Here is an 18602-nt window from a genome sequence, read left to right on the forward strand (position 1 = left end):
AGGGTCGGGACTCGAACCCAACCTCCGTATATGCATCTACGGACGGCATCACACAAGATGCCTGGCGTGACTCCCCACGCCGGTGCACCAACCTATTTTTAAAGCGCGCTACAGATCACAGCTTAGGAACCTAGTTCCTCCACACTGCCAAGTCCTCTCACTTGACATGTCTGTGATCATGCATGGACTCCTCCATGCTCAGCCCCATGGCCCACCCTTTTTGAAGTTATCACCTTCAACTAGGGTCTTTGTTCCCCCGACGTGCCAATCTCACTTGGCAAGTCCTCCGACCATTGTAACATGGTTCCTGCATAAGCGTGAAAGTCCTTGACCATCGACTTTCATTCAAAGCCCTCTCTTTGAACACTCGGGAACTACTTCCCTAACCTTGATAACCTTGCCTCATGGCAAGCTTCAAGACCACGCTTCTGCTGCGCCACTCTGATTTCGCGCGTTCCATGAACCATTTACACTTGGCCTTTCTAGGTACTACGCTACCTAGAATCGTCTTTGGGAACCTTGAAGGAACTCTGTCCCTCAGCTTGCTAAGGCCTCCCCTTTCGCAAGCTTTATAGTTGCCATATAGTCTAACATGGACAATTCCATATTTTAGACTCTCTATGGCATCACGGTTGCTAGCAACAACATCCTCGAGCACCCTCTTGATTCTCCACTCCCAGCTGGCATAACCAACCTTGGTTATGCCCTTTGATTCCTATGGTTCGGTTCTATCCCCTTACTTCTTGCTTTTTGGCTTCACACCTTTCCTTTGGTCATTCTCCTCCAGACCAGGAGGATAGTTTTGCACTTTCTATCATGCCTTAGCAAGTATTCTTAGGGATGAACCTACCCAATAGCCTAGGGAGTGGTTCCTCAATCCGGGTATGCTCACCTTATAATCCAACACACTGGGATTACATTGTTGCTTATGGGCCTTTACATGCCCATCACTAGCCTTGCCAAAATTCCATTTTTGGCTTTGTCCAACTCGGGTAGACAGTCCTCTCCTGTCTCCGCAACCTTGGACATTTGGATAGCACCTTCTATCCATCATTCGCTAGGGACTTAGTCCCTTGGGCTTTATCCATTGCCCTCGCGATATCAAACACCACCTTTTGGTGTTCTAGAGTGTTCGGGTGTCCCAATGATGGCTTTCTTGACAATGAGTATTTCCTTTTATGACATTGACTTACTATATCGCAACATAAGCAACTTATCCCCCGTAAGGGTATATCCGACTTCCCTATACTAGAAGTCTTGGGTAGCTACCTTCTACCCGTTTAATCAGTTATTTTGCACCTCTTGCTTAGTTGCCTCATGGTTGTCAAGTCCTACAACTCATTGCTTGGTGCTTGCACACCTCCATCATTATCTGGGTCACCGCACTCCAACTGCATGCGCTGCCGCTTAGGCTATGCCATTCCCATTTCCATTGGGATTCCTTTGGCAAGGGGTTCTCATGAACCCACCAACATAGCCTCAAGGTATCACACCTTGGCACATTTGGTGTCTCCACACCATCAGCTCCACGAGCCTACCTCTCTGACACTTCCCCTTCGTGTTTAAGTCTTTGCCAAGACCAACACCGCTCTTTCTCATGCCAACCATCCGTTAGCACTACACCATAGAGGTCACACACAACTTTGTGTCAAAGTTGTTTTCTTCTGGGAACACCTTTCCCATAACTTTAGCATGGCACATTCTGCCATTGATGAGATACCCTCTGTTCTCATCCTTGGATCCTATGATCCCCCCCCATCCTTTGTGGGGTACAACACACCTCAGTCCAAATGCTTCCATCAGTCCTTTTAGGACCATCCGTTGACTCTACTTGAGTCATCCAGCAGTTTTGGACTTGGTCAATCCACAGACCCGTAAGGTCCTACTTGTGAGGCACTAGCTCACTGGAATACACTTCTTGCATTCTTGTCCTACTCAAAAGCACTATTTTCACAAGTGTTACTCCGACACTTGATTTTGTTCTCTGGGGGCAACCTTTGCCCCTTAGGACTACTTGTCCATGTGATGAGAATACCAACTCATCCACTTAATACACCCCCAACTCCTTGGGTTGTTCCAGCATTTATTAGAGGTAGCCCCGGCTACCATTTCAAGGACTTGAGTCCTCTTCCGTATTTGACCTTCCACGGTCATTACCTTTGGTCTCACATTCATGAGCACCAACCTCAACTATATGAGGATAATCTTGTGACTCCTTTATTATTTTGGAGTCTCTATCTTTCCCGTGATCCCAACTTTAGTTGTTTACCACAACAACCTTAGCCAATTTGCTGAGACAAATGCTTATCCGGATCACATCCTCAACTCAATGAGGAAAACCTTGCACTGTTCCCAAGATCCCAAAGTCGTTCCATTATTGGCCCTTTTCTATCCACCACCTCGTCTACAAGTTCACACATGAACTGTAATGGAGAGCCATGTCTTCCCGACTTGCTACTCCTCAAGGATAGGCCCACTCCTCGGACCTTCCGATGCCAACACTAGTGGTGATATACTTGAGCACCAATAAAAGTCGGACTAAGGAACAGCTCCGATACCAAATTGTAAGCGACTAATTTTTCCATTCTACTTTAGTCACTTAACCACACCTCCGACCGCTTGGAGGAGTCTCATTCACAACCTCCATAAGTCCCATTCAGGACTTGGGGCTTGCTAGCCCCGAGAATGGCATCCATGCCACTCAACCTTTGCACTTGGTCCAAATGCTCCACGTGTCAGATCCCATGACCGACACTCAAAGGTACCACTGACATAGCAGCCCGTTACGCTAAGGCTATGCCCAATCACCTTTGCCACACTGGTAGTCCAATACCACTTGCATCACAGTCTTGGCTCCCCAAGACTAGGCAAACCATCCGTGAGTGGTCATCTCAGATCCACTCCTTAGCATCCTTAGGATGCCCACCGACAAGGGGAATAGCCTTCCCCAATATCCCTCTGTCAGTCCCCACTAAGTCCCTTTCTGCCCCTGGCCGTGTTTGCCAACACTGCCACTGGACCGAGACCCACAGGCCCGACCGCTAAGTCCCACGGTCCTCTGGGACTTCCTCACCACACGACTGTGTCCTTGGTCACTACCCTAGAGGACTTCTCCTCTTCCTTTCCACAGTCTGGGCCTTTGGGACAACATTTCGGAACACCGTGGCCTTACGCGAGCCACCTGGGTACTCTCCTCGCCTTCTGCCCTTGGGTGCTCTAGCCATGGGCTTAGAGCGGGTTCCGTTGAGCCACACCAGGTATCCAAGTAGGTAGTGCCACCCACACTTGGACTGGGAGCATCGGCCAGTCGATCTCCCGGGGGAACTAGAGCCGGCTCTTGAACACTTCACCAAGCTACCCCGCTTGTCGGTCTGTGTTCACTCTAGTCTTGGACTTCCCAGTGGGCAGCTCATCACCCAACACTGGGTCCGGCCTTCCTGGGCCAAACTGGCCTTTCCTGGCCAAACTGGCTCCACTGCAGTCCTCCCCCTACTATACTTTTGGGGCTCACCAAACCCCCCAGGGTCTGGGAGACGAACGCTTTGGGCTTTCACCCTCTCAGGCTCCGGACTCGGACTCGAACTCAGACTCGGACTCGGACTCGGACTCGGACTCGGATTCGGACTCGGACTCGGGCTCGGGCTCGGTCTCGGCCTCGGCCTCGGTCTCGGTCCCGATCTCGGTCTCGGTCTCGGTCTCAGTCCCGGTCCCGGTCTCGGTCTCGACTTCGGACTCCATCTCGGACTCCATCTCGGACTCCATCTCGGACTCCATCTCGGATCCATCTCGGGTCCATCTCGGACTCCATCTCGGGTCCATCTCGGACTCCATCTCGGACTCCATCTCGGACTCCATCTCGGGTCCATCTCGGACTCCATCTCGGACTCCATCTCGGACTCCATCTCGGGTCCATCTCGGACTCCATCTCGGACTCCATTTCGGGTCCATCTCGGGTCCACCTCGGACTCCATCTCGGACTCCATCTCGGGTCCATCTCGGACTCCATCTCGAGTCCATCTCGGACTCCACTTCGGACTCCAACTCGAGTCCATCTCGGACTCCACTTCGGACTCCAACTCGAGTCCATCTCGGACTCCACTTCGGACTCCAACTCGAGTCCATCTCGGACTCCACTTCGGACTCCAACTCGAGTCCATCTCGGACACTCCCACGTGTCATGTGTTGGTCCTTTTGGGTCCCTTTTTGGAGCCTTGCCTTTTGCTCGCTTCGTGCTCGTTCCTCGAGCACTTCGTTGGGAGTTCCATTCCCGCTCTTGACTTTTCAAGTCGGAGCTTTTGGTCCAAACGTGTTACGCTCTTTTGGCTCTCGCTTCGGCCACTACCATGTGGCGCCCTTCCGGCTCCACTTTGGGGCCTAGGGATTTTGTGTCTCACAGTTGTCTCTTGTCTTCTCCCTCGCTCGCGAATGAATGAAAATTCATTCTCTTGCCTCCTCTACTTGCTCTCGATCACGCCGTTTCGACAACGGCACATGGAGAATGTGGATTGCGCAAAGTGGTGCCGCGATCTCGCCGGATTGCAACACCGCGGGGTGTCTTTGACCCTAAACGCCTAAACGCGCCTAAACCCTAAACCCTAAACCCTAAACCCTAAACCCTAAACCCTAAACCCTAAACCCTAACCCCTAAACCCTAAACCCTAAACCCTAAACCCTAAACCCTAAACCTAGGTGATAACTTCAAAAAGGGTGGGCCATGGGGCCAAGCATGGAGGAGTCCATGCATGATCACAGACATGTCAAGTGAGAGGACTTGGCAGTGTGGAGGAACTAGGTTCCTAAACTGTGATCTGTAGCGCGCTTTAAAAATAGGTTGGTGCACCGGCGTGGGGAGTCACGCCAGGCATCTAGTGTGATGCCGTCCGTAGATGCATATACGGAGGTTGGGTTCGAGTCCCGACCCTCTAGTGCTTGGGTTCGAGTCCCAAATCACTAGGGCGTGGTGATGGTTTGGAATATGAGGACACTCATATTTCGGTGGTCATGGACTCTCAGTGGGGAGACTGGTTTGGGCACACCGCCAAGCGAGGGATGCCTCGGAGTCGTGATGCACGGGTAGATTGCTTAGTGTGAAAGCTCAGCATATCTAACTTGAACACTTTGGTGCAAGTGGCACCAAGGTCGTGGTGAGTGAGATGGGGACACCTAATCTCAGTTGCTATGAACCCTTGGCCGTAAAGGCTAGCTTGGGTGCACCGCCAAGTGTGGGGGATGCCCCCGGGGTTATAGTCAACAACTTGGAGGTCTAGAAAACCAAGTACCTCTTGGCAACTTGCTTAAGGTGCCAAGGTGAGATCACTAGGTGATCTTATGGCCAGAAAAGGACAAGGTCCTTGGTTGGCTAAGGAATGAAGTTCCTGGTTCAAAATGTTGAAATTGAACTGTTTAAGGTGGTGTGGCTTGGTCGTGATAACCAAGTGGGAAGAGCACCTAAGGGAAATAAACTATGTCCGTGCGATGGCATAGTGAGTCCGAGGAAAGTAGTCTCTATAAAAGACCCATGGGAGGGTCACGAAGTTAGGCCGTGGATAGAGCCCATAGCAGAAGATGCTAAAGAGACGTACTAGGGGTGAACATCCTCCGGACTTGGCAAAGAAGAGTCTTTGCTATGGAACCGAAACAATACCTCAAGGAGGGAGGTAGAGATTCGATGTTGCTTGGTGCAACAATCAACGGATAGGAGCAAAAGATGAATGGCCAAGATAGGGCCGTGGAATCCCTTGGAAGGAATCCAAGTGACAAAGTTAGGTGAGGAACACTAATGTGTTGGACGCTAAGAAGTTGCGGGAAAGGAAGTGTTTTTCCAAGGAGGGATTCCAAATTGCTCCGATTTGGCAAAAGTGGAAGCTCCAAGGGAGGGAGCGGTAAGGTAGCCAAATGATAGGGCGATGAACAGCCCTAGCACAAAGTATGATAACTGGAACTTTGGCACGAAATAGAAGAGAGGATGATGGTGCCCTCGAGTAGAGAACTTCCTAGGATGGGAAGTGGAGTTGCACAAAAGGTGCAAGGCAAGGTGTCGGAGACACCTAGGAAATTGACTCCAAGAAGTCAAAATTCAAAGTTCCAAAGTGCAAAGGTTATATCGATGGAAATTGAGACTACTCGAGAAGGAGTAGTGGGATTGACTTAGAGAAGGGTCTCTAAGAGGTTTAGCGAGAACTAAACCAATAAAAGGAGAGAACCACTCCTTGTGGTCCAATCAGTCTCTAAGTTGGGGAGACTACCCTCCTTAGAGGATAGGCAAGGCATGGTGAGCCTTTGGTGTCAAACCATTGAGGCATATGCAAAAGGCATGGTGAGCCTTCAATGTCAAACCATTGACAAATATTGGCTAGGTGCCAAGGATGGAAATGGTAACACATACGAGTGTTACTTTACAAAATGGTTTACCGTTCGATGAGGACATCGAACTTCGTCTATGGGTGGTGGAGTTGTGAGACACAAAATCCCTAGGCCCCAAAGTGGAGCCGGAAGGGCGCCACATGGTAGTGGCTGAAGCGAGAGCCAAACGAGCGTAACACGTTTGGACCAAAAGCTCCGACTTGAAAAGTCAAGAGCGGGAGTGGAACTCCCAACGAAGTGCTCGAGGAACGAGCACGAAGCAAGCAAAAGGCGAGGCTCCAAAAAGGGACCCAAAAGGACCAACACATGACACGTGGGAGTGTCCGAAATGGACTCGAGTTGGAGTCCGAAGTGGAGTCCGAGATGGACTTGAGTTGGAGTCCGAAGTGGAGTCCGAGATGGACTCGAGTTGGAGTCCGAAGTGGAGTCCGAGATGGACCCGAGTTGGAGTCCGAAGTGGAGTCCGAGGTGGACCCGAGATGGACCCGAGTTGGAGTCCGAAGTGGAGTCCGAGATGGAGTCCGAGATGGAGTCCGAGATGGAGTCCGAGGTGGACCCGAGATGGACCCGAGATGGACCCGAGTTGGAGTCCGAAGTGGAGTCCGAGATGGACCCGAGATGGAGTCCGAGATGGAGTCCGAGATGGAGTCCGAGGTGGACCCGAGATGGACCCGAAATGGAGTCCGAGATGGAGTCCGAGATGGACCCGAGATGGAGTCCGAGATGGAGTCCGAGATGGACCCGAGATGGACCCGAGATGGAGTCCGAGATGGAGTCCGAGATGGAGTCCGAGATGGAGTCCGAAGTCGAGACCGAGACCGGGACCGAGACCGGGACCGAGACCGAGACCGAGACCGAGATCGGGACCGAGACCGAGACTGAGCCCGAGGCCGAGACCGAGCCTGAGCCCGAGTCCGAGTCCGAGTCCGAGTCCGAGTCTGAGTCCGAGTCCGAGTCCGAGTCCGGAGCCTGAGAGGGTGAAAGCCCAAAGCGTTCGTCTCCCAGACCCTGGGGGGTTTGGTGAGCCCCAAAAGTATAGTAGGGGGAGGACTGCAGTGGAGCCAGTTTGGCCAGGAAAGGCCAGTTTGGCCCAGGAAGGCCAGACCCAGTGCTGGGTGATGAGCTGCCCACTGGGAAGTCCAAGACTAGAGTGAACACAGACCGACAAGCGGGGTAGCTTGGTGATGTGTTCAAGAGCCGGCTCTAGTTCCCCCGGGAGATCGACTGGCCGATGCTCCCAGTCCAAGTGTGGGTGGCACTACCTACTTGGATACCTCGTGTGGCTCAATGGAACCCGCTCTAAGCCCATGGCTAGAGCACCCAAGGGCAGAAGGCGAGGAGAGTACCTAGGTGGCTCGCGTAAGGCCACGGTGTTCCGAAATGTTGTCCCAAAGGCCCAGACTGTGGAAAGGAAGAGGAGCAGTTCTCTGGGGTAGTGACCAAGGACACAGTCGTGTGGTGAGGAAGTCCCAGAGGACCGTGGGACTTAGTGGTCGGGCCTGTGGGTCTCGGTCCAGTGGCAGTGTTGGCAAACACGGCCAGGGGCAGAAAGGGACTTAGTGGGGACTGACAGAGGGATATTGGGGAAGGCTATTCCCCTTGTCGGTGGGCATCCTAAGGATGCTAAGGAGTGGATCTGAGATGACCACTCACGGATGGTTTGCCTAGTCTTGGGGAGCCAAGACTGTGATGCAAGTGGTATTGGACTACCAGTGTGGCAAAGGTGATTGGGCATGGCCTTAGCGTAACGGGCTGCTATGTCGGTGGTACCTTTGAGTGTCGGTCATGGGATCGGACACGTGGAGCACTTGGACCAAGTGCAAATGTTGAGTGGCATGGATGCCATTCTCGGGGCTAGCAAGTCCCAAGTCCTGGATTGGACTTATGGAGGTTGTGAATGAGACTCCTCCAAGTGGTCGGAGGTGTGGTTAAGTGACTAAAGTAGAATGGAAAATTTAGTCGCTTACACAAGCCCCCACTAGCCTTAGTCACGGCTTTTACCTGCTGACATGTTGGACATGTCTTTACATAGTCTTGGACGTCCTTAGCCATATCTGGCCAATGGTACTTCCTTTTGAGTAAGCCCATCGTCTTGGGCACTCCACCGTGTCCCGCAAGATGTCCGTCATGACACTCTTCTAAGGCCACCTTCCTTAGTTCCCCTTCTGGAACATACACCCTCGTTTGCTTGTAATAAATGAGTCCGTTGCGTTCCGCATAGCCCGTTTTCTCTTCCGTTGGCAGCTCACCTCTCTGGTGAGCTTCCCGCGCCTCTAGATTCCTCAGCAACACTTCCTGTGCTAGACCATCATTCTCATATGCTGTCCGCACATCGTCCCAGAAGGTTGCTGTTGCGCTGGATATTGCCAACTTCAAGCTCGCTTTTCGACTTAGCGCATCCGCCACGATGTTGCTCTTCCCAGGCTTGTACAGAATTTCGCAATCAAACTCGGCCAAGGCATTGGCCCACCGACCTTGTTTCCCTCTTAGGTCGGGCTGTGACAAGAAGTGTTTCGTTGCCACATTGTCCGTGTAAACCTTGAAGTGTCTCCCAAGGTAGTGTCGCCACTCCTTGAGTGCCTTGACCACCGCAAACAATTCCTTCTCGTGGGCAGGCCACTTCCGTTGAGCCTTGTCCAGCTTCTTCGAGAAGAACGCTACCGGATGGTTGTCTTGCTTCAGAACTGCACCCAACGCAAAGTCCGAAGCATCCGTTTCTACCTCAAAGTCCTTACCAAAATCTGGTAATGCCAATACGGGAGCCTTCCTCAACTTCCCTTTGAGGTGGACGAATGCCGCCTCGCATTCTGCTGTCCATACCATCTTCCCTTTTCCTGTTTGGTCCGTTAAGGGCAGGGCTACTCTCGAATAGTGTCTGATAAAACTTTCGATAGTAGTTGCATAGCCCCAGGAACGCCCTCAACTCATGTACATTCGATGGTCGCTCCCATTCCTGGATCGCTTGGACCTTCTCCGGGTCCACCTTGAGCCCGTCCTGGCCCACCACATGCCCGAGAAACTTTACCTCTTGTTGAGCAAAGTCACATTTGCTCTCTTTAGCATACAGCTTGTGTTCCCTTAGTTTCTCAAACACCTTCGCCAAGTGTTCGGCATGCTCTTCTAGCGTCTCGCTATAGATCAGGATGTCGTCGATATAGACGACCACGAAGTGATCCAGATAGGGTACAAAGACGTGGTTCATTAGCGCCGAAAACGTTGCTGGTGCATTACATAGCCCGAAGGGCATCACCAGAAACTCAAAGCTCCCATACCTCGTTCGACAGGTTGTCTTCTCGACATCTTCCTCGGCTACCCTGATCTGGTAGTATCCTGACCTTAGGTCAATCCTCGAGAAGTATTTTGCCTTTCCCAACCTATCGAACAGGTCCTCAATCCTTGGCAAAGGGTACTTGTTCTTCTTTGTATACTTGTTGAGCAAGCGGTAGTCTATGCACATGCGCATAGATCCATCTTTCTTTTTCACAAATAACACCGGCGCCCCATACGGTGACTTGCTCAACCTAACATACCCTTTGTCCACCAACTCCTCTAGTTGGCACTTGAGCTCCTTGAGTTCTTTTTCGTTCAAACGATAAGGGGGACGAACCACTGCCTCAGCACCCTCGACCAGCTCAATCTTATGTTCTATCGGTCGTGCTGGGGGCAGCCCCGCCGGTAGCTCCTCCGGCATGGTATCCTGGAATTGGTCCAACACCCGTTGGATCACTAAAGGTGCTTCTTCCATTCCTGTCTTTCTGTCACTCTTCATCGAGAGTAAGCACAAAAAGGCCGCCTTAGTTCCCTTAGTGAGTTGTCCTCTCGTGGACACCAGGTTTAAGCAGGAATCTTTGGCCTTGCTTTGCCCTACCTTTAGATCTTGGGCCTCCACCCTAGATCTTCTTCCTTGGGCATTCGCCAGTACCACAAGGTTTCTACCTTGTCCATGCAGGGCTACCACGAATCGATTGAACCAGTCCATTCCGAAGATCACGTCAAATCCCGCCATGTCCAACACGGTGAAGTCCATGTCCACCTTCCAAGTCCCCACTTCGACTCTCGCTTGTCGAAGTACCTCATCGGTGCTTTGGCTACCTTGAACAAACTCTATAGTCCTTGGTTCGCCTAGCCGCTGCACCGTTAGTCCGGCTTGCCAGACTATGTCTGCAGCCACAAAATTATCCGAAGCACCCGTGTCAATAAGGATTTTAACAAAGCTACCTCCGAGCTTCCCTCGGAGGGCTAGTAGATGTCGCGAACGACTCTCTACCAAAGTTGCTCGTGTAATGAGTAACTTTGAGTTAGGGGCTGGATCACATACCTCTGTTTGGACTTCACCCGACTTGATGGCCATATTGGCTCTGGCCTTCTTCGGGTAGGGACATTCCCTCGAGAAGTGTCCCGCTTCACCGCAGTTGTAGCATACGTTGTTTCCCACGCTACTATATGACTTGACCTTCTTATCTGTGGGTTTGTCTCTTTTCGCCTGACTCCCCCACGTACTCGCTCGCTGGCCACCGGATCTGCCTTTCCGGAACCCCGAGGACTCATTCTTAGAGAAACTCTTCTTGAATTTACCTCTGCTAAACGTTCCCCTTGGTTTGGCCCCTTTGCTAAACGTGGATCCCGACCCCGTCGTGTTCCCCTTTCGCAGGTTATCGTTGAAATGCACCTTGATGGCCGCATCCAACGCTTCTTTGTAGTTGGTCGGGTTCCACCGCATTACTTCACCGCGAGCCCAGGTTTGCAAACCTGATATGAAGGCATGGAACGCATCCATATCCCCCATGTCCGTGACAAGTATCCTCTTTGCCATAAACCCATTCACATACTCCTGAATGGTTCCGGTCTGCTTCAGCCTACTCAGCTCGTCCCTTAGATGCAGAGTAGCATTCGGAGGAACGTAAGTTGCGCGGATCCTCGCCTTCATCATTTCCCAAGTGGCCACCGGTCCTTCGTTGGCCTCTGTCGTTCTCCACCAAGACTTGGCATTATCTGCCAAGTATGGTTTTGCACATGGGACCTTCTCCGAGCTTGGTAATCGCAACGCTCGGAAGTAGTCCTCCATATCGTAGAACCAATCCTCCACCACCTTATAGTCATTCACTCCCTTGAAGACTGGTGGGGGCTTTGGTTTGTACTTGGGAACTGCCTGAGGGACCGATTCCACTTCGGTCTGTTCGACCTTGTCTGGTTTTGCCTCAGTCCCTGCCGAAGGGTCCGCACCTTCTGCGCTGCCAGCATCCGCAGTCTTTCGCTTTTTCTTCCGCTTCTCGTCACGCTTTAGCTTGCGTACGAGAGTCTCTAGCAGGGCATTGGTCTGTGCCAATTGTCCTTCTAGAACATCCAATCGAGCCTTGGACGACCGAACCTCACCACCAGACTCCTGTTTGGAAGTTGCCTCACTGGAGTCCTCCTCATGCAGGGATTCCTCATCCATCGCCTCCTGTTCGACCGGAGGCTCCAGCTCTGGAGGAGGTTCCGTCTCTGCCTGGGTTTGCTTACGTCCTGCCCTTGCCATCTCCCAGCAATCCGCCTCTATCCTTCGCTAGAACTGAGGAAGAGGCTCCGATACCAGATTGTAAGCCACAAATTTTTCCTTTCCAATTTGCCAGCTTACCTCGTCTATCCGTCCAACACTGCCTTGGCTTTTGCTAAGTTCCCTTGCCAAGGTTTTTGCCTATGGTAACAGCTCCTACTTGGTTTCAGCTACTCACTGCACGAGCAACGGAGTGTTAGCCATCCTTCCACGGATTCCCAAATCACTCTCAATCCCCCTCCCCGGGTTAGACTGGACTTAAGGTTCGGCTACACTCCCCGCAAGCACAAGCAGCCAAGCACACCAAGCTTCCAGGTTCCTAACATCCCTTGGTACCACAAGACTTGATCATGGGACCCTCTAAATCCCAAGTCTTGAATGCAACACTTGCTTCGGGACGCCGGGGCGAAACACCGTGGCCTAGCGGCCCGGTATGGGTACCTCTCGCCCCCCACTTCCATCCTGAAGGAAGGCCCAAGCCCCTAGGAAGGGCGAGGACCAATGAGCCGCATGGTACTCAAGTGGGGCACCACTCCACATGAGCCGGGAGCACCGCAATCGGTTTCCCTTTCGGGAGTGGGAGCTGCTCTTGAGCACTTCCTTGGATGGCCCCTCCGGCACCAGCCAAGTCCATGCTCACTCCCACCCAAGGCCCCTCGGTCCCAGTCCCAACCTCAAGTCGGTTTGGAAGCCCAACTGGAGAGTCCCTTCAAAACTGGTTCCTGGGCCTCTCTATCCCTACTATACTTTTGGAACCCCCTACAGCCCCCCCCCCCCTGGGAGACGCACGCTTTGGGCTTTCACCCCTTGACCCGTATTAGTATTTGGACTTAGTCTCTGGCTCGATCTCGGACCCAATTTCGGATCCGACTTCGGATTCGGGTTCGGACTCGATCACGGACTCGATCTCGGACCCGATCTCGGACCCGACCTCGGACTCGACCTCGGACTCGGTCTCGGACCCAATTTCGGATCTCGGACTCCGTCTCGAACTCGGTCTCGAACTCGGACTCGAACTCGGTCCCCGAGTCGGTCTCGGACTCGATTCCGGACTCTATCTCGAACTCGGTCCTAGAGTCGGTCTTGGACTCGATCCTCGACTTGGTCCCATCCGATAAACTCTTTGTCATTTCGGTCAAGCTTTTGGGGATCCTTTAGCCTACGACATCTCGGGGAGTCGGTTCCTTACACATATGCTCCCCATGGACTTATGAAAGCTGTTTTATGTTGATCTTTGACAGCTATGTGTACTTGATTGTAGCCTGAAAAACCGTCAACAAATTAGTACATTTCATGACTGGCTACAGCATCAAGTATTTCATCTGAAAATGGTATGGGAAAGTCATTTAGTTCACACAAATGTGTAATTTCCCATTTTTCTTGGGGACAATGACTAAAGGTGATAGCTATTGGGCATTTTGTATTGGATATATAAATCCTACTTCAAGGAGTTTGTTGATTTCAACTTTTACTTTTTCAGCGAATGTTGGATTCATCCAGTAAGCAATTTGTTTAATGGGTTGAATGCCTAGAAGTAATTCAATTCGATGTGTACATAAATTAAGTGGTATACCTTTGGGGTCTTTATATGACCAAGCAAAGACATCTTTATACTTAGTAAGGAGCGCAGTAGCATTAAGTTTAAAAGTTTTGTCGAGTTGTGTAGCTATTAAAACGTTTTGTGGGTTTGAGGGAATCCCTAGATTTAATTCTTCAATGTCTTCATTGATATTGACATGAAGTTTTAAGTCTTGATTTTCGGTGGTGAGAACTAATTCATCTTGTATATCTAAGTGATATTCTATAGTTTGTAGTTGTTCAGGTTAAAGCACTAGTCTTGCTTTTTGTATGGTGGTTTTTGTTAGTTGTTTTGAATCATCATAGTCTTGACACTTGGATATAGGAAGTATCCTGTTGAGGTCAATTTCTTGGATTGCCTTAAGTTTAGGATATGCTTCAAATAATTTATTCAAGATCGTCTAAGCCTTTTTCCCAATTGTATTTTTGAACTTGTGTTGGTCGGAAACTTCTTGAGATTTTCTTGCTTGTCGATGTTGATATTTTAGTTTGTCCTTTTCGGGATTGTATACATATCTCATGCTCCATCCAATATTGTGTAGAAACAGCTTTGTTAAGCCAAGGTCTACCTAGCAAGATTTCGTAAGAAGATTCTTCAATCGCCATTTTTAACACAACAAAGTTAACTTTAAATTTATGTCCTTTGACTGTCATAGAGACATCACAGATTATGCCTGCTGGTCTGACAACTCTTTGATCAGCCATGCGTACAATGAAGGGTGCAGTTTGTATATTGCTCAGTCCTAAAGCTTTGCATAGTGAAAACCTTCATCAAGAATAGCTCTTTCAATATGATTTTTGCTAATATGTATGTTTATACAAGGTACATTATCATTATAATCACCAGGTTGGATTCTTTTAGTATGTTCTAGTTGTGTTGGTTGAGATTGGTGTTTTTCTTGTGTTCGAGCTTCAGGGATCCTTCGATTACATACCTTTAAGATTTGGTCTTTCATATATAGTGCTATTTGCAATATTTGTTAGAGGGTTAAAGTAATTCCTTGCTGTAATATGTACTTGGCAATGGTTGTATGCTCATCTTGAGTAAAGCTTAATACTTAAGTTTAGTCATCTTGATTGTATATTTGATCATTAATAATTTCAGGATCTTTGTTTTGAAGCTTTTGTTGAATGGTTTTAAGTATTTTCTTACTCTTTTTCCATTTGGTATTCTTGATTTCTAATGCTTGATCACTTTCATCTTGTTCTTCATAATTATCAGGTTGTTGACATTCATATTGTGTTCTGGTGATTGCCAAGACTTCTGGTTCTTTAGTCATTAGTTGTTCTTTATCTTCTATATCAACTTCTACTTGGACTGCTCGTGCTGCTGGTGGTCTTCCAGCAGGAGCTTGATTGACTCTTTGGTTTTGTGGATTATATTGTTGTCTAATTTGAGTGTCTTCTAGTTGATTTTGTCTTGGTTGATAATTTTGTTGTGATGTTTGATTGTTTTAATTGTTATATTGCCTTTGTTGGCTTTTGTTTTTATTGTTCCCTTGTGGAAGTTGATAATTGTTTAGTTGTCAATTGTATTGTTGTTAGTTGTAATTGCCTCTATAACTGTTTTGTCCTTGACTATAGTTTTGATTTCATAGGGGATTATATCCACGATTATATCCTGGATTATATTGTTGATTATCTTGGTAATAATAGTTTCTTGGTAGTCTTTGATCCTGGTTGTTGTTTCCTTGATAATTTTGTCGTGGTGGTCCTCGTTAAACATTTTCCACTCTTGAAACTTCGGTGGTATTTTTATATTGACAATTCTTAGCTATATGTCTTTCTCTATCACAAATCTGACATTTGGGTAAATGGAATTTACAGTCTGAAACAGAATGTCCTTCATTTTTGCATTTTGTACAAAAGACTCCTTGTTTAAACTCGGTTGAAGCTAACTTCTTCAATACATGTCTAATATCTTTACCTTGTGTCTATTTCTTTTTGGTTTTGATTAGTATTTCTTCCTCTTCATCATCTGAGTCATCATTAGTATGAGAAGATTCACCTTTAGTGAATTGCTTAAACTGTTTCTCAAGTTTTAAGATTCCTTGAGATAGTGAATCAATACTTTCTTCATCAGGTGTATCAGCCAAGGCTATCATGTTGTGATAGGCTTCTCGTAATTCTTGTATGTAAGACAAACTCTTGCCTTTGTCAGTGATTAAATCTTTACATTTCTTTGCATATAATTTAAATCGTCTAGTATAGTCTTGAATTCCTTCCTTTGGTCACTTTTTATATTCTTAATTTGCTCATAATGCTCCTCCAGTGTTCTTCCGGCTGGGAATTGTTCCTTGAATTGTTCAAGTTTCTTGTCATGTGATACAAAATCCTCTAGAGTATTATACCACTCAAGAGCTTATCTTTTAAGTGTGTATGTGAAAAGTATGGCTTGATGCTGTTCTTGATTGTTCATCTTGACAATTTGGTTGAATTGTTTTACATGTAATTCCGAATCTTTTGACTTACTTCCTGTGAAAATCAAATATGTAATCATGCTTCCAATTGTACTCATCAGGTTGATGATTGCCATTGGTGGTTGTAGACTTTGTTGGTTGAGTTGTTGTTCTAGTGAGTTTGGATTTGAGTAAAACTCTGGTGCTGTGTAGAACTAAGGGAATATTCCATCTGCTGCCTCATCAGTATTAAGGTCACGAGGGAGGGGAAGTCCACTAAGGGGGGGAAAAAACAGTCGATCAATTGTATGTAAGGGAAGGGAAGAAGAGAATAAAGGATGCCTTAACGAAGAGGTCCTTGGCAAAGTGCCGTCCCCACCACCAGCCCCCATCTCAGTTTCTACTCCTCCAAGAATGAGTGGTGCTGGCGGATCTGGAGGAGCAGCACCGCCGCCGCCGCCAATTCCTCCTCTGCCAGGACGGCATTTTACACACATGCGGTATCCTTCTTTCTCGCCCATCGCGGGCAATGATGCGGACGCACATTTCAATTCCTTTGAGACTGTTGGCATCGCCAACCAAGAAGCTGATGAAGCCGATCGCCTTCGGTTCTTCCCTGCTACACTCCAAGACGCTACTCTGGAGTGGTATCTCCAAGCCCAGCGTTCTGCACCAGCCAGTATTGCGACCTGGGACCTGCTTCGATCAGCCTTTCTCACTGCTTTCCGACCCGTGGGATTCGCACAGCGAGTTAGTGAGGAACTTAATTACATTCGATTGCTGCCAAACGAAAGCTTACAAAGTTTTATCATCTGGTTTCGGCGACTAGTAGCTAAAAAAGACCCTCCTCCCAGTGAGGACGATCAGGTTCGCTTCTTCACGAACGGCCTGCCTCCTGAATAGGCTTTCTTCACGAAGGGCAAGACCCCCACAACACTTGCTGAGGCTATTTCCTCGGATTCCAGTTGGGAGCAAGCCCGTGTGAGCATGGCTCGCTTCCAGTAGCCTTTCTACTCCGTTCCTTCAGTGCTTGGCGGCCCACCAGTGATCCCGCCAACCTTTCCAAACATCAGCAGCATCACAGCCATATTCTTCGCTCACTGACCCAGCAAGCTTACCTTTTCCTGGAACTGTCGATTACAGCCACCTCCAGCGGCATATACTTCCTGCCGTGGCTACTTCCTCTTCAGCTCTGCCACAGTCGCAAGGTGATGACTTGGAAACACTCACCAAGAAAATGTCCGAGCTTCAGCTTAACTGGATTCGGAGTCCAGACACCTCCTCAGCCTGTTACTGAACGTGAGAATATCTGGTGTACTCGTTGCAAGGGATATGGACATTATCCCAGCGAATACCCAAGTCCTGCACCAGCTCGAGTCAAGTGCCAGCACTGCAGACGAAATAATCACAGATCAGAGCACTGCATATATAAACCCGCTACCTCAGCTCAGCCAGCTCCTCGCTTGCCTGCACGTCCCAGCTACCACGTCCAGCTTCTTCAAGATCCATTGCCACCTCTGGTTCTACAAGGTTACACACCCGATCTAGTACACGTTTATGCAGCAGCTCCAGCACGAATGAGTAATGTACCTGGAAGGGGTCGAGCTCGACGTCCAATCATCTGCTTTCGTTGCAGACAACCCGGCCATATCGCTCCCGAGTGTCCGAATGCACGAGCACCAGTTGAGTATCAACCCGTCTGCGGCATCTGTAACACGCAAGGTCTTCATGCCCAAGACGACTGCCCTCGCCATGGCCCATGCGGCTCAAACTGCACACGCAATGGCACCCAGTTCCTCCCTACGGCTACTCATACGCCAAGCACGGCCCTGCAACACCACAGCTCACCCATGCCGCTCCTGCCTTTGCTCCAAGTGCGTACCCTAATGTGGCAGTTGCTCCAAGACCCGCAATCCAGTTTGAAGCGCTTCCCTCTCCGCCCTCGCGAGATAATTCTGGAAATGCCACCTCATTCAGCCACGCTTCACCTAGCGATCAAGAGGATTCAGTTAGCGCCGACAAGAAAAAGAAATATCGCCGTGTTCTCAATCTGGACGACTTTTTGGGGGATCTGGAGCACCAAACGCCACAAATTTCTTTTAGCCAGCTCCTCCATGCTGCTCCAGAGCTCCACAAGGTGGTTTCCTCTGCTCTCCGTGGGCATTGAGAAATTGTCGTGAACTGCGTGTGGCCCCTCTTCGTCGACATGTCTGCTCCCACGATTAACGTGGACATCCGTGGTCACATCTCTTCTGCTACCATCCATGGTGGCAGTGGCGTCAACCTGATGCCGCATGAAACTGCAGCTCACCTGGATCTTCCAGCTCCTGTTCCTGTTCACTTTCACCTGCATGGCGGATCAATGCCGCGTTCAGCCGCTTGGCAGGATGAACGATGGCAATCTGACTTATCCACTCCTTCTTGGGAGACCCTGGCTTCTCCAAGCTCGCGCACGCCATGACTGGGCTACTGGCTTCTTGGAGTAGGTGATGGCAATTTTTCCCGCAAACTCCAGGTTCACTTTCAGCAGCACCCTGAAGCTAGTTTCAAGGTTGAATCAAACGACTCGGATTCCTCCAACGATTAAAATGATCCAGATGAGGATGCTCCTGCTCTTTCTACTGAACCTTCCCTTACATCCCAGACTACAGCTGAGGTTCAAGCTTGGCTTTTCTGCGGCTCAGTGACGGTGGAGCCGTCCCCACCTTTGCACCAGGTTCTCGTTG

This window comes from Selaginella moellendorffii, unplaced genomic scaffold (genome assembly GCF_000143415.4).
Source record: "Selaginella moellendorffii unplaced genomic scaffold, v1.0 SELMOscaffold_96, whole genome shotgun sequence".
Classification (NCBI taxonomy): Eukaryota; Viridiplantae; Streptophyta; class Lycopodiopsida; order Selaginellales; family Selaginellaceae; genus Selaginella; species Selaginella moellendorffii.